Raw genomic sequence first — 15,716 nt, 5'->3', positions numbered from 1 at the left:
CGGGCTATTAATCAGATGTGGCATCCAGTGGACAGACAGCCATCGAGGCCCTCCCAGGCCACTGGCTCTGACCCAGGAAGCACCTTGGGGGGAAATGAATTCTTCCTTGTCCCATTTGTTTCCTTCTGGGGTGCCAAGCTGAAGTCCCTTTTGTGCCCCAAACTAGCTGCGTGATCTGGGAGCAGTGTGCTCTGCTCACGAAGACTTCCTTTCCTCCTCCAATGCACCAAGTGAAGTGGAACAGGGCTGAGTTCTGCACACCTTATGTAGCAACAGCAGAACTGTATGCAGAAACCCAACCTAAAGAGTGCAGAAGTAGAAGCGTTTAGGTTGAAAGAGGAACAAGGGTGGAGAAAGACTCCATGGCAACCAGTTCAGCAGCCCCTTTGCTGGGCGGAAGCAGGTTTGAAACCTTCAGGCACAGACCCTCCTGCAGGTCCCTCTGAGCTCTGATATCCTGCCTCTTCCCTGTTTCTTTAATGTGAGACTCCCCCCATGGCGGGGCCCTGAGCTGCCTACATTCACAGTTCTGGCTTCCCAACAGCCAGTTTTTTCTCTGGCTTTTCTCAAATCCAAAGATAGGACTCTTTCCTTTGAAGGGACTGGAAAGATGTTCTTTAACAACTCAGAACCAGCCTCCATTCCTCAGGACCCACCTCTCTCCCTCTTCTGCTTTGGAGAAACAAAGATTATAACACGAGCGATGTCCTGTGGTTTTACAGTACTTGTAGTTTACATGTGCATGCTCAGTCACTTCAGATGTGTCTGACTCTCTGTGACCCCATGGACCATGGTCCGCCAGGCTCCTCTGTCCATGGGATTCTCCAGGCAAGAATACTGGCGTGGGGGCCATTTCCTTCTCCGGTGATAAAGTATGAAGTGAGTGAAGTGAAGCCGCTCAGTCGTGTCTGACTCTTTGCGACCCCACGGACTGCAGCCCACCAGGCTCCCCTGTCCATGGGATTTTCCAGGCAAGAGTACTGGAGTGGGTTGCCATTGCCTTCTCCGTGTAGTTTACATGAGTCACTGTAAAGCCATTATTCAGTCTAAGAATATGGAAAAGGAGGAGAGAAGGTCAGACCACCCTTCTTCCCGTAGAAGAGGATCCGCAGATACAGCTCAGAGGATGCCCCGGGGGCTCCCTGAAAGGTGGGGATGGTGGCCAGGTCCCATCACACTAGCCTTTCTCTCCAAAGCTCCCTTGACTGCATCTCTACTTCCTTCTTTCCTGCGGCCAAACGTCTAACTTTCCTCTTTCTGAACGTTGCTTTCGGCTGCAAGTCTCCTTGAGCTCCACTTCCATCTTCGCTCTGGTCTTGATGAGGTTATTCCCCACGTCCACAGAAAGCAGCCCAAATCTGGTGCCCTGGCCCCTGGGAGAGTAGGAGACGCCCTCCCCAGATTCATTCTGGGCACCATGTGTGTTGGGTTCTGCTACCTCTTTACAGGCACAGCCTAAGTCCCAGCGCCCACCCTACCCCCTAGCCCCACATCTGTCCCGCTCGGAGCCCTTCCAGCTCCTGAGGGTCCTTGTAGGAATGCAATATCGTCTTCACAACCATGACTTTCATTTCAGTGCAGTTTTTCTCATTCTCCGCCCTGAAATAAGCCTTTGAGTGTCAGACGCCCTCCTCCAGTTTCATCTGTGACGCCTGCAGGTGGCGCTCTCACCGGGTTCTCCCCGCTTCTATCAAGGAGAACAGAAGGAAGGAGGGAAGGTGAGAAGGTAATGTGCAAATGCCCTTTACCCTCAGAGATATGAAGTTTATTTATTCTTCTTCTCTTGAAAGGAAAATGGAAACTATGAAACAATAAATTGGCAGGTGAGTACACCAGGCAATTTCACCAGCTGGGTAAAAACAACAGCAGGACTACCAATATGAGCAGTACAGTTTGAACAACACGGGTTTAAGCTATGTGGGTCCACTTTTATACCGAGTTTTATAAAGTCTTTATTGAATTTGTTACAATATTGCTTCTGTTTTAATGCTAATGCTATGGTTTTTTGGCTGCGAGGCATGGGGGATCTTAGCTCCCCACCAGGGATCGAACCTGCACACCCTACGTTGGAAGGTGAGGTCTTAAGCACTGAATCGCCAGGGAAGTCCTACATGGATTTTTTTTCCAATGGTACACTCTCAAGTACTAAAGGGTCCATGGGTGGCTGAATCTGTAGATATGGAGCTGTTGGGCCCAGCAGGCTGACTGTAAGTTACAGGCAAAGTTTAGACTGTCCAGAGAGCTGGCATCCTTAATTCCCACATCATTTGAGAGCCAGCTGTGTATTCTGTGCCAAGAGAATAGTCACTGTTACTTATTTGATCCACACACCCTGTGAAGCAGGCACCCTGACTGTTCCTGCCTTCTTTCTCCAAAGTAAGGTTTTGGGATCCTGCGTGACAGAAACATGGGTTCCAATTCAGCGCCACCGCTTCTTGGCTTTTCGAACTTGGAAAAATCACTTCGTTCTTCTGAGCCCCAGTCTTCTTCTCTGGGCAGAGGGGATGATCGGGCTTCAAGTCTCAGAGGATAATTGCAAAGATTAAAGGAGATTTTCATGTTAATGCTTAGCACAATACAGGACATAGTCAATACATGTTGGTACTTCGTTCACAAATTTTACTCAATCCTTGAGCATTACAGAAAATAAGAAACCTTAGTGACAAGGGTAAAATCCTAAGTTAAATGGAAAGCCCAGCATTTTCTCAGGCCATAATGGATCCCGATTCATTCTTCATTCATTCATTCAATGCATGCTGTCGGAGCACCAGCTGTGGGTCAGGGGCTGTGCTAGAAATACAGTGATGAACAAGATGGGCAAGTCCCTTCTTTTACAGAGCTTATACTCTGAGAGGGGAACTGATGATAAACAAGTAAACAAACCATGTCAAGTGTCTTGAAGTAGATGCGATAGGGGCAATTTTATGTACCTCCATAGGCCAATACTGCACACATAACTGCATGTTTATACATTCACACACGTTCACACACATGACACCCAATACGTATGCACATAGAGGACACACATATAGGCACCAGTGACATGCAAACTCACAAACCCTCACACACGCTCCTTCACATGTCTGCTTTTTTAATGCTTCCTTTTATACTGTCTCTATGCTACTTAGCCAGGGGAATCCACTGCTTTAGGGAGGGTTAGGATATGGAAAGCAGGAACACTGAGAAGGAGTCCATATGGAACTTTTGATTTCCAAAACAGTCACCCCAAACATAAAGAGACTGGAGGTGTCAGGCAAGGCAAGTTCCCAGCTGAGAAGAGGAGGAAGTGGAATACTCTTCAGAGCAGGAGAAAGCAAAGAGACCTGGAGGGTTCCCACCCAGGCTGCAGATGCTGGCTTTGCCTCTGGGAAACATCTTCCCCATGCAGAGTTGTGAGACTCGCAAGAAGATGGTGCGATGCGGAAGAGCCGCACACAGGCGACAGCAGGTGAAACAGTGTCAGGTAGAGCCTCCTGTCCACCTTCTCCCCACGTTCATGGTGAAGGGGAACCGCTAGAGCACCAGAAGCAGAGGAAGGTTCGTGAATGGATGGCCCTGAGATGCTTCCCAAACCCATCCTTAGGCAATCCAGAAGTTCTGCTGGGTGAGGGGATGGTCATGGAGGTCCTGAGTGGATGGTGGACCCACAGAAGATTCCACGGAGAGCGGGTGAAATGGGATGGGTATTTCAATAGCTGAACCACCTGACACCCCTAAGAACCAGGCAGGATTAGCCATGCCTCAGAGGACACAAGGACCCACACCGGAGACACAGGACTAGGCCAAACTGGCCAACAGTGGAAACATCAGGAACGAAATACACAGAGTCACCGTCTCCCAGTGCTGGGGAAGGTAAACAGCCTCCCCGAGTACCTCGACAGTATCTGGGAAAACGGATGGAGAGAGGAGAGCAACAAAAGAAGGGAAGGATCATTCTGAGAGAGGTGGACGATTTCGGTCTTAGAGCAGATGGAGCATCTTCCCCAAAGAGACTGTGCTTACCCGGAATAAGCTGTTTTTAGACCAGAAGAGTGTGAGTTTACGTTCCCTCCATCACCCACTACCACTGTTGTCTCCAACAGCCGAATAAGGAGGACTCTAGGGAAGAAGGAGGTTGCCTACAGGGAAAAAATTAAGCTGTTGCTTTTGCATTTCTCATTGGTAGTAATATGTAAATCTCAACTCCATTACATAAACAACAGCAAGAGTGAGAGGATTATGGAAAAGGCAGATTAACGTTCTTAGCTAGTATGGCCAGGGCAGGTCTTACTGAGAAGGTAACCTTTAAGCGATGACTTAAAGGGCAAGAAGAAGCCAGATGCACAAAGAACCTAGATAGAAAGGATTCCTGGCAAAGAGAACAACAAGCAAAATGGCCCCAGGGTGGGAAAAAGCTTGGCATGAGCCAAGGAGATAGAAGGAGAAAACTGACACAGGACTGGAGATGTAAACAAGGAGTACATCATTAAACCTCATTAACTACAGGGGAAAATGTTGAAGGACTTGCAGTAGGGCAATGGTGGAATCCAATTTATATATTTTTAAAAGATCCCTCTGGTGATGTGTGAATATTATTGTAGAGGAACTTTGAGGAGAGGGCCTTCTGGGAAGCTCTGGATAGAGCTTATGCAAGAGATGATAGTGGCTTTGACTAGGGCAGCAGGAGAGAGGAGAGACATGGATGGAGTCACAGATATCGTGGAGGGAAACTCAACCAGATTTGCTTATGGCTGGTGGATTGGGTGTGAGCTCAGGGAGAGGGAAGATGAGGAATGACTCCTAGGTTTTCGGCTTGAACGGCTGGGTAGAAGCTGTCGTCATTTATTGAGATGGTGAACACTGGATGTGGAGACATTAAAAGTATCACAATAGATTGTTACATGGACAAAGGAGCCTGGCAGACTATGGCCATACATACTATATTACAGACCCCGTGGACTGTAGCCCCCCAGCATCCCCTGTTCTGGAATTCTCCAGGCAAGAATACTGGAGTGGGTTGCCATTCCCTTCTCCAAGCGCTCTTCCTGACCCAGGGATTGAACCCGTGTCTCCTGCATTGCAAGTGGATTCTTTACCACTGAGCCACCTGGGAAGCCCTGTAAGATTGAAGAAACAGTATAAACTGAGGCCCCAGGTGAGGATGAAGGCTCTCACATCCCAGGGTGATCTTGATGACCTTGATACCCTGAAAAGAACAATGTCCCAAAATAAAATGTCAAGTCTAGATAAAATGTAACATATCAGGTGTCAAGTGATAGCCTCAGCCCCTCCTCCAGTCTTACAGGAACCATCAGGATGTCCCAGTTGAATTTTTTTTTTTTTTACTCAATTTACTTTTAAAGAAGTGCAACTTTTTTTTCTTTTTCACTCCTGGGTCATGTTCATATCCCTTCCTATCCACCAGGACTTTTTTTTTTTTCAACTGCAATGGACAAATCTGAAAAGCTCTCCCTTCCCACTGGAGGCTTTGTTTAAGAATAAGGAGTGAGGGCCCTGCTGAGACCTCCTTCTGTCTCTGTCTTCTTTCCTCTCGTGCAAGCAGCACAGAAAGAGAGAAAGGAAAGTTACACATTAGGAAAGACCTCAAATGCAGAACAGTGAACACTGCACACTGAAATCTAAACCAGGGTCAGCGACGTTCTTTCCAAGTTGGGTCCTAGATGGAGGCGAAGTCGGAGGGCGCTGCTTTATGGAAATTTGCTGTGGTCCCTGGGGAGCTGTGGATGTGCTACTGGGTATCATCCCTCCCCGTCAGCCCCTACCTCCTCCCCACAAAAGATTCTTAAAGTAATATAATAAGGCCATAACTGTTTATTTTCCAGTAGTAAGTGAAAACACCTTAAATTCATTACAGTATTTGTAGGGAAGGGCTTCCCAAGTGGTGCTAGTGATAAAGAACCCACCTGTCTATGCAGGAGACGGAAGAGAAGCAGGTTCAATCCCTGTGTTGGGAAGATTCTCTGGAGGAGGAAATGGCAGTCCACTCCAGTATTCTTGCCTGGAGAATTCCAGGCAAGAATAGACTGTAGACTGGCAGCCTACAGTCCACGGGGTCGCAAAGAGTCGGACATGAGTGAAGCAACTTAGCACATTTGGGGCAAAGGGAGATTAGTCTTGGTGGTGGCGGGGCAGGAAGGGTGGCCGGTACACTAATTGCATTTCTTGATTATATTCTCCAGGCCCTAAACGCTTGCAGCTCCCTGCAGAAACATCACAGAGGTCTCAGAAGCGGCTTTGAGGCTTTTCAGAGGCTCGTTGACGATCCTTTGGAGCCCAGGTACCACGATCGCTGAGTTTTGTCCTGGCCCCACAGGAACCGGGCCACTGGGAGCCTTTCTTCTACAGAAGGGAAGGTGGGGCTGGCGGGTGGCAGGGGCCAGGCGAGGGCAGCAGGTGGCCGTGCAGCCACGGGAGCCTCTGGTCGGCACTGGGCGAGCCGGGTCTGAAGCTCAGAGAGGGCTGCTTGCAAATGAGCTCAGCCCCGCGTGGTGCCTTCACCCGGCAGCCGCTGGCTGCCAGGGACGTTTTGAAGTCAGACAAATATATCTCCCACCGGCCTGGAATGGAGGAGGAAGAGGCGCAGAGACCGGGATGACAGAGCACAGAGTCGAAAGCTGCTCCTGCTGGGTTTGGCAAAAGGGAGGGTGGGCAGGGGGAGGGAAGAGCCCACCCCAGGCTTCACAGACGCCGGCAGGGAGCACGACCTGCCTGCTCTCTACGAGGGACCTTGGAGTTAGCTGGTGGGAGGATGCAGCTGCCAGGGCCAGAGCCAGAGAGGGCGTCCCAGCCCCGCCCTCTGCTGCTGAACCAGAGGCAGCCACCTTGCTGAGGCTCTGGAGGAACGCACCCTCCTCCTGCAGCCCTGCCACCATGCTGTCCCTGGCCCCAACCCCTCCCTCTTCCTCAGGTACCGACTGTCATGCGGCACCACGACCAGCTTTGAAGGCTGAGCTGCTGGGGAAGAAATGTGTTTGCCTTATAATTATGAGGAAAACATCTCATCCAGGTTCAGGAGATGGGGGTCTAGTCTAGTTCCCTGTACTTTAGGCAAGTTTCTCCCCATCTTTGAACCTTAGTCACCCAGCTGTCAAGTGAGGGGATGGACCGGGTGACCCTCAGGTTCTCTTGCCCCTCTCATCTTGCCCAAGAGACTCTCTACCCTGGTGACGTGATCAGAAATCGGACGTTGGGCTGATGTGTGCGACTCCATGTGGCTCCTCCCATGCCTCTAGTTGGAGCTGAGTAGTGGTGTTAGTCCCTCAGTCATGTCCGACTCTTTCCCACCCCCTGGACTGTAGCCCATCACGCTTCTCTGTCCAAGGGATTCTCCAGGCAAGAATACTAGAGTGGGTAGACATTCCCTTCTCCAGGGGATCTTCCCGACCCAGGGATCTAACCTGGATCTCCTGCATGGCAGGCAGATTCTTCACCGTCTGAGGTGTTGAAGTCAGTTGAAATGCTTAGAGGGGCTCAGCGCTCATGGGAGAGAAGACAGGAAGTAGTCCCCTAGGCACCGAAGGCTCTGGAGACAGAGCCGGATCTCTATTTCCTGCGGCTGCTCAAACAAAGGACCACAAATATATTGGCCGAAAGCAATAACAATGTATTATCTTAGAGTTCTGGAGGGTTGGAAGTTGAGAATGTGTCTCATTGGGCTAAAATCAAGGTGTTGGCAGGGCTGTGCTCCTTCTACAGGCTCTGAGGGAGAACCTATCTGCTGTTTCCTTGCCCTTCTAGCTTCTAGCTACCGCAATTTGTTGGCTTGGAGCAGGTTCTGCCACTTTGGAATCCAGCAGGTAACACTTCCTAGTCTGTCCCTGACCCTGAGGATCCCTCTTGAGCCTCCCTCTTCCACTTGAAAGAACCCTTGAGATGGCATTGGGCTGACCCGCATAATCCATGATAATGTCCTTATTTTAAGGTGTGCTGATTAACAATCTGAGTTCTGTTTACCATCTTAATGGTAAACACACCTATATTCCCACCTAGTACGTGGACATCTTTGAGAAGCCATCATTTTCCTTCCATGAAATCCACACTCCAGCTCTTAAAAAAAAAAAAAAAAAAAGCTGTCCAGGCCTGTGGCCTCATCTCTGGCCACTGACCTCATAAGTAGGATGAGGCCTCCCATAACCCCTCCCTTGTCCCTCATGGAGCCCTGCACAATTTATTATAACTACTTGTTCAACAGCTTCCTTCTTAGAGTATGACTTCCATAAGCTGGAAACAGCAGCTGCTTTGTTCAGTCTTTTACTGTAAGCATATAGTGTATTAGTCAGCATTTTATGTGTCAACAAACACCCTCTAAACCTTCTATGCAGAGTACATCATGAGGAATGCTGGGCTAGAAGAAGCACAAGCTGGAATCAAGATTGCGGGGAGAAATATCAATAAGCTCAGATATGCAGATGATACCACCCTTATGGCAGAAAGTGAAGAGGAGCTAAAAAGCCTCTTGATGAAAGTGAAAGAGGAGAGTGAAAAAGTTGGCTTAAAGCTCAACATTCAGAAAACGAAGAGCATGGCATCTGGTCCCATCACTTCATGGGAAATATATGGGGAAACAGTGGAAACAGTGTCAGACTTTATTTTTGGGGCTCCAAAATCACTGCAGATGGTGACTGCAGCCATGAAATTAAAAGACTCCTTGGAAGAAAAGTTATGACCAACCTAGATAGCATATTCAAAAGCAGAGACATTACTTTGCCAACAAAGGTCCGTCTAGTGAAGGCTATGGTTTTTCCTGTGGTCATGTATGGATGTGAGAGTTGGACTGTGAAGAAGGCTGAGCGCCGAAGAATTGATGCTTTTGAACTGTGGTGTGGAGAAGACTCTTGAGAGTCCTTGGACTGCAAGGAGATCCAACCAGTCCGTTCTAAAGGAGATCAGTCCTGGGTGTTCTTTGGAAGGAGTGATGCTGAAGCTGAAACTCCAGTACTTTGGCCACCTCATGCGAAGAGTTGACTCATTGGAAAAGACTCTGATGCTGGGAGGGATTGGGGGCAGGAGGAGAAGGGGACGACAGAGGATGAGATGGCTGGATGGCATCACCGACTCGATGGACGTGAGTTTGAGTGAACTCCGGGAGTTGGTGATGGACAGGGAGGCCTGGCATGCTGCAATTCATGGAGTCGCAAAGAGTCGGACACGACTGAGCGACTGAACTGAACTGAACTGAACTGAAACGTCAGTGAGTTACAATATTGTATTCAATGCTGCAGATTGAATTCAGATCTGTCCCATGTGTTTTCACATTCAAAGACCCAGAGAACAGAAAAAAAAAAAAAAAAAGGCAGATAATTGACAGCAGTAACACATTTAACCCCACTTAGGACCTGACAAAAACATTGCCTGCCAAATAGATGAATAGTTGAGCCTCATCCATAAAAGAGGGAAGAATTGGGAATGACTGAGACAATGCTGTAAATGACCATTTGTTTTCAATTTTTTAACAAGTTTTCCAGGAGGTCTTATCATGTCTTTCTTCAGGTAAAACAACGTCTTGCTAGAATAAGAATTAAATCTGGTTCTCTCCGGCCCTGATGTCTGTGCTAGTCATCTGGTCTATTTTTCCTTGAAGAGTTACTTGGAGGATAAGGCATGGTAAAATGTCTTAAAGGAATGAAGTGTGGTTGACATGAATATGTACTGTGGAAACAATAAGAAGCTGATTTATTAAGCCTTGCAAGTCCTGTTTTATAAACATAAGCCATGCTCATAGAAAGAGCTCACATCCAGGTTTCTCATCCGTTCAGATCCTCTGCGTCTCTCTAGGCCAAGGCTTGACACATAACTGGTGGAAATTGCATTTGCTTTTCACCGTCTACTAGGATATGGGAGTCGATGATTCAGTAATCCGGTTGTCTGGTGCCAATTTCATTTGAAATAATTGCTAATAAAATCGAAAAGAAAACTTCAGCAAATCTGAAAACAGATTATGGCAGAACTCAGTGGCACAACGGGCTGATATTAAATATTGTTTCAGTGCTTGGGATCAGACTTCATATTGCATGGAGATGAATGCTGGGTCACGGGGTTTGGATTAAAGCCAGACAGAGTCAACTGTTCCGACATTCATGGCATTTGAATCCTGACTTGGGAGTTGATGCCTAAAGCATCTTACCTGTCTGCACCTCAAGTTCACAATGATTAAAGATTTGCATTCAAGAAGAGTAGCACCCGAAAGTAGAGTAATTCTACTGAATATTCCACGTACAGCCTCACGTTGTCACTCATAAATGGCACATTAGGAAGTAAATATAAGTCCCTTCATATAGCAGAGGAAGGATTTGATTCTTGTTCAAGTGCACACTTGGGGCTTCCCTGGTAGCTCAGCTGGTAAAGAATCTGCCTGCAAGGCAGGAGACCCCAGTTCTATTCCTGGGTCGGGAAGATCCACTGGAGAAGGGATAGGCTATCCACTCCAGTAGTCTTGGGCTTCTTTGGTGGCTTAGCTGGTAAAGAATCCACCTGCAGTGTGGGAGACCTGGATTTGATCCCTGGGTAGGGAAGATCCCCTGGGGAAGGGAACAGCTACCCACTCTAGTATTCTAGTCTGGAGAATTCCATGGAATGTAGAGTCCACGGGGTGGCCAAGAGTTGGACACAACTGAGCCACTTTCACTTTCTTTCACTTTCAAGTTAACACAGAAGTTTAGGGACAGAGCAAGGATTTGAACCTAGAAGGTGTGTCCCAGGGAGTTGATCACTCCAGCGGACCACCCCACCTCTTAAACTGTCCTAAATAGTGGTCACCATATCATATAATTGAGGGTCAACATCACCCTTGGATAATCCTATTTAGCTTGCTTCTCTGATTAGTTTAATTATATTACTGCCACAGTCCACTTCATAAACGCTGCACAGAAAAAGCTGGATGTAATTAAAATAACCAACTATTGATGCGCATCTGCAAAGCTGAGCACAAATTGAATTTTTAAGCAACATATCGTGTTTTATATGCAAAAACATCTCCATTAATTTGTTTGTTCAACAAACATTTATTAGTGCCTTGTTGCTGGCAGGCACGTAACAGGCCCTGGGAACAGAGAGAGCAGTGTAACTCAGCATCTGTTTGGAGAAGCAGAGACTCTGGGGGAGGGAGCTGGACCAGGGAAACCGGCGTCAACAGGCGCTCCGTCCTCTCCTCCCACCCTGGGCCGTCCTCTCAGCGGGCTCCTTCCCTGCTCTCTGGTCCAGCCAGTCAGTCTGCACTGTCGTCTCCGGACAGTGCTCAGTTCTCATCTGTCCTGTGAGGGCCCACTGACTCTTTGCATGAGGACTTGTTCTCACTCCGTGTAACCCAAATGTCAGTCACGGTCCCCTGCCCCCAAAGACCAGGTGCAAGAGTGTCAGCCACTTTCAGACACTTCCCAGCGCACGGGAATCCACATGCACCTGCATGATTCCCGCTGAGCCCAAGACATTCCCTTCTTTCAGCTTCTGTCTCCTACTTTTTGTGCTGTCCTTATGTACCCTGTGCTGACCCCAACGTGAAAGCAAGCTCGGGCCCCGTTTCTGCACAACACACATCCACACACGTACTCTACCTATGATAAACTTGTATGAGCTTGGTGAACTTTTCTGAGCATTTGGAGGCTTCAGGAAGGACTTGTATCACACATCGAACAGTTTCCTGCAGACCCGTGTCAGTGAGCAGATAGCTCCCTTCTTTTCTACCCTTAGCCTCATGTTATTTTTTCTATCCTTAGTCTCATGTTTGTTTGTTTGTTTTTAATCTTCTCTTCTTTTTCTACTCTTAGTCTCATGTTCAGCCTCAGTCAGTCCAGAAATGTCTCCCAAACAGTGGCCCCTTGGCCACCTGCCAGGCTTCCCTGGTGGCTCAGCCAGTAAAGAATCCGCCTGCAATGCAGGAAACCCGGGTTCAATCCCTGTGTTGGGAAGACTCCCTGGAGATGGGAACAGCAAACCCATTCCAGTGTTGTTAACTGGAGAATCCCATGGACAGAAGAGCCTGGTGGGCTATAGCCCATGGGGTCAGAGAAGAGTTGGACATGACTGAGTGCCTAACACTTTCACTGGCCACTCGCCTTGCCTGGGAGTGTCCCTGGGGCAGTCTGCCCACAGGGGACAGGCTAGGAAACAGGCCCTGGAGGCCCTGAAAGCAGATGGGTTAGAGGTTACTTGGGATGGGAATTCTGGAATGTGGTACATCCAGAACACTGTGGAAGGGAGTGTGGAGGATCCCAGTGAAATGTCTCCTTGGTCCCCTGAAAAGTGTGTGGCTGGAGGAGGCTACAGCGGGTCTTCCCAGGGCACCAGAGCCAGGTTGCCTTGTCTCAGGCAGTTCTGTTACTGTCACTGTCTCCATTTTTTATGATAAGAAAACCGAGGTACAGGAAGGTTCAGTAACTTGCCTAAGATCCAGAGCTAGAAGATGTGCCTGTGTGGATGCCAGGAGCAGGAGGGCGTGAAGAGCAGAGGGTGGGAGGGTAGATGTGGGGAAGAAACAGAGGGCCAGGGCAGGCAGGGATTTGTAGACCTTGTCAGGATTACAGCCTTGATTCTCAGTGAGGTGGGAGCCACAGGAAGCGGACACAACCCACTGTCCACTGGCAAGAGCTCCCCCTGGCTTCAGAGTTCAGAATACACTCTAGGGAGCAAGGGTGAAACCCGGGAGAGTGGAGAGCCACAGTAACTCGCTGAGAGTCTGGAGAAAGGTCATGAGAAGTGGTCCATTCTGGATTTACTTGGAAGGTAAAGGCAACAGGATTTTTTGGTGGATTGGGTGTGGAGCATCAGAGGAAAAAATTTCAGTGCAACAGAAAAAGAGGACAAATGGTTGAAATGAAATGGGAACAAACGTAGGAAGCAAAGCTACGGAGGGCAAGTCTCCTACACCCCTTAATAAATACAATTTCTATTTACACGAAGACTGTTTTGGAATTAGAATTGGACTCTGCTTTTTGGTAATGGTATAAAGTAAGTCATTTAACCTCTTGACCCTCAGTTTCCTCATCTATACAATGGGAATAATAATAACGACCTTGCAAGTTTGTTGTCTGGATCAGCAATAGTCTAGCAAAGTCCCTTGCACAGTGCCTGACACACAGGAGATGCTTTGTTTACATCAGTGAAATAAGTGCTTGAATGAGTGAAATACCTGCACACTGAAAATTAAGCAGGAAAGCCCAGAATTATGGACATTCTGTGTTCACTCATTCATTTTTTAGTATGCATTTTAAAACATTGGGGACTCATTCCTCGTTCATCCAATAACCCAATCAAAGGTGCACCACTCTGATGGAGGTTGTAAGAAAATGGAAAAGTAGCTGGTGAGCTTCTTGCCCTGTCTATCTTAGTGACAAACCAGAAAGACAAGGCAGCTATTCCTGTTTCTCATCCAGTATTTCAGACAGAGAAGGCAGTTTGTTGGAGTAAATTGTTTAAACCCTTCTTCCTATTTGCATCCAGGGGAGTTTGCAGCTGGCCCAGTTTGTTACCAAGTAATGAGATGGATTAAATGATCCAGTCAAACATAATGATTACTTCCTTGATGGCTAGAGCCCTGTCTTAGTTTTTTTTTTTTTTTTCCTCCTATTCCTCATAGCAGCACACCTGTGTAGGTAGAGCAGGTGCTTAACAAATATGCTGGAGGAATTCTGTTCATTCAGCAGACGCGTTGGAGAATAGTGGAGAGTTGTAATAGTCAAGTTACGACTTGCGGCTCTACCCTCCAGGTGGTGGAGGTGAAAAGGCCCTCGCTGACTGTGAACATGCATTGGAAACCTCGTATGTGCCAGAGCCTACAAGACACCTGATTGTGATCTTATCTTACATTCTCCTAGCCATCGTGATGCCTTATCATCCCTATTTTAAGGGAGTTAGATGATTTGACCAAAGTTCTACCATTGCTATGAATGGGTCAGGACTTGAAAACAAGTCTGTCCAACACTTTTCATCACACCCTGAAAAGAAAAGCTTTGTTCTCACTTGAATAAATAATTTCTCATAAGCCAGCTGAGCACAGTAGGACAGGATTCAAATTCTATAATTCGCAGCCAGCCAGTCTCGGTTGAATTCAGTTCAATAGCTTCACTATTTGAGCAACTAGAGGTGTCAGATGCTGTCCCATGCACTGTGCAGAGGTGAGGAAGACCCCCCTCTGGTGTTGTCTTATGATCTATGCAAGTGGGTGCCCTGGACTCCTCCTGAGGCTACAGGTGCTATGCTGGCTCCAGGTGGTCAAGGTCTGGATGAGGGCACTAGGGTGAATTCAGTTTCCATTTCAACCAGGAACGGTGAGAGGTTTTGATATTTGGGCAGAATGGAGATAAGGGTGGAAAGATGAAGGGTTAGGAGATAGAGAGGAAGAAAGGGAGGAAGGAAGGACAAGGAAGGAAGGCGAAGTCCTGTTCAGTATAAAACAAAGCCTTATGAATGAAACCACCGTGGTGAAATCTCAGAGGACAGTGGGGGAAGATGGTATCTGGGGATCTGAGACACATCCACAGATCACTAAAATGCTCTGATGAGAACTCGGCCTATTTTAAGAATTTCATTGCAATCGAGTACTAAAGAAAAAAAAAAAAAGAGAGAGAGGTCAGATGCATTAAGGCAAAAGGCACTTTGTATCAGGAAAATAATGGTGTTGATATCCTTTCAACAGATCTTTAAATACAATTTGTCCCTTTGCTTAATTAATTGCAGATTGCAGAGAACTTATTTTGTGGCAAGATTTTGTTCTACAAACACTACTATCTAATGAAGTATAGATTATTTCAGACTATTTCAGAAAAATATTTTCTGCATATACATTCTGATCGATGCTGCTGCTGCTAAGTCGCTTCAGTCGTGTCCGACTCTGTGTGACCCCAGAGACGGCAGCCCACCAGGCTTCCCCGTCCCTGGGATTCTCCAGGCAAGAACACTGGAGTGGGTTGCCATTTCCTTCTCCAATGCATGAAAGTGAAAAGTGAAAGTGAAGTTGCTCAGTCGTGTCCAACTCTTCTCGACCCCATGGACTGCAGGCACCAGGCTCCTCAGTCCATGGGATTTTCCAGGCAAGAGTACTGGAGTGGGGTGCCATCACCTTCTCCAACATTCTGATTACTTATATATTAAAATAAGCATGGGCTATCTGGTTATATCTTTCCTTTCCCCAGTTTCACCCTTGTGGAACTTCATTCAATTATTTTGTGTCTGTTAACACAAACTTATATTTAGAGTTAAGTTGTAAAGAAAACAGTTTTCAGATATTGTGAGAAAACATTTTTTAAAAGGAGCAGGGGATAAAAATAATCCTCTGATGGAATGACTATGATTGTTTTTTGTCAATCGTTCACACTTGGGTCAGAAAAAGTAATCAAAAGGTATCTATTTGTGTGTGGATTGAATCAAATCAGATCACTGACTGCTAGAGGTAGAAAGATCTTAGAAATAACCAGGCCTTATTCCGTGTTTGTGAAAGGCATTTAGGCAAAGGAGGACTGTGACCAGTGGAGAAAGCTCAGGCTATGGAAAGAGGAGACCTGAGTTTTCCCTCATCTCTGTCCCTGGGCTTCTACAGCAGTCCTGCCCTAGGTCTCTGTCTTCCCAAGTGAAAAACAAGGACAGGGGACAAAGTGGTCTTCCTCTACCCAGTCACTTCCCTAATCACCTGATTTAAGCGGGTCACCTGACGTTCTTCACTCAGAGCTGCTGCTGCTGCTGCTAAGTCACTTCAGTCGTGTCCGACTCTGTGCGACCCCATAGAC

This window comes from Bos mutus, chromosome 14 (assembly GCF_027580195.1).
Source record: "Bos mutus isolate GX-2022 chromosome 14, NWIPB_WYAK_1.1, whole genome shotgun sequence".
Lineage (NCBI taxonomy): Eukaryota > Metazoa > Chordata > Mammalia > Artiodactyla > Bovidae > Bos > Bos mutus.
This window is presented reverse-complemented; position numbering follows the sequence as displayed.